Source organism: Gavialis gangeticus, unplaced genomic scaffold, assembly GCF_001723915.1.
Source record: "Gavialis gangeticus isolate Ggan-Ray unplaced genomic scaffold, GavGan_comp1, whole genome shotgun sequence".
NCBI classification, from domain to species: domain Eukaryota; kingdom Metazoa; phylum Chordata; order Crocodylia; family Gavialidae; genus Gavialis; species Gavialis gangeticus.
The window spans coordinates 1,370,276-1,370,701 of NW_017728982.1; positions in this window are offsets into that span (position 1 = coordinate 1,370,276).

Below are 426 nucleotides of genomic sequence, written 5' to 3' on the forward strand. Positions count from 1 at the left end.
TGCTTCTGTCCCAGGGTTGGGCGCTGGGAGCGGAGACGGGAGTAGCAGAGACCGAGCCAGGCGCTGGACCCGGGTTTGAGCCGGGCCCGGAGGGCTGGTGCCTCCGAAACTCCCTGTGCCACGGCCGGCACGAGTGCAGGCAAGCTGCTAGGTCCGTCGGCGGGACGGTTGCGCCCCCGGTCGCTCCGTCCCAGCGGACCGCGTCCGAACCGGGAAGGGAGCAAAAAGCCATGTCTCGTTTCAAGCTGCGTCTGAAACCCACGGCACTGTGGTTTGGAGGTGGAATCGGAAAGGGCTGGGCTGGCCTGGCCTGGCCTGGCAGGTTTGCTGTTTCACACGGCCTTGGAAGTAGCGAGGGGCTCCTGATGCATTTACTCGTTCGATTTCGATGCAAAGAACTGGAGGAAAGTAGGGCTGTCTGTGAAA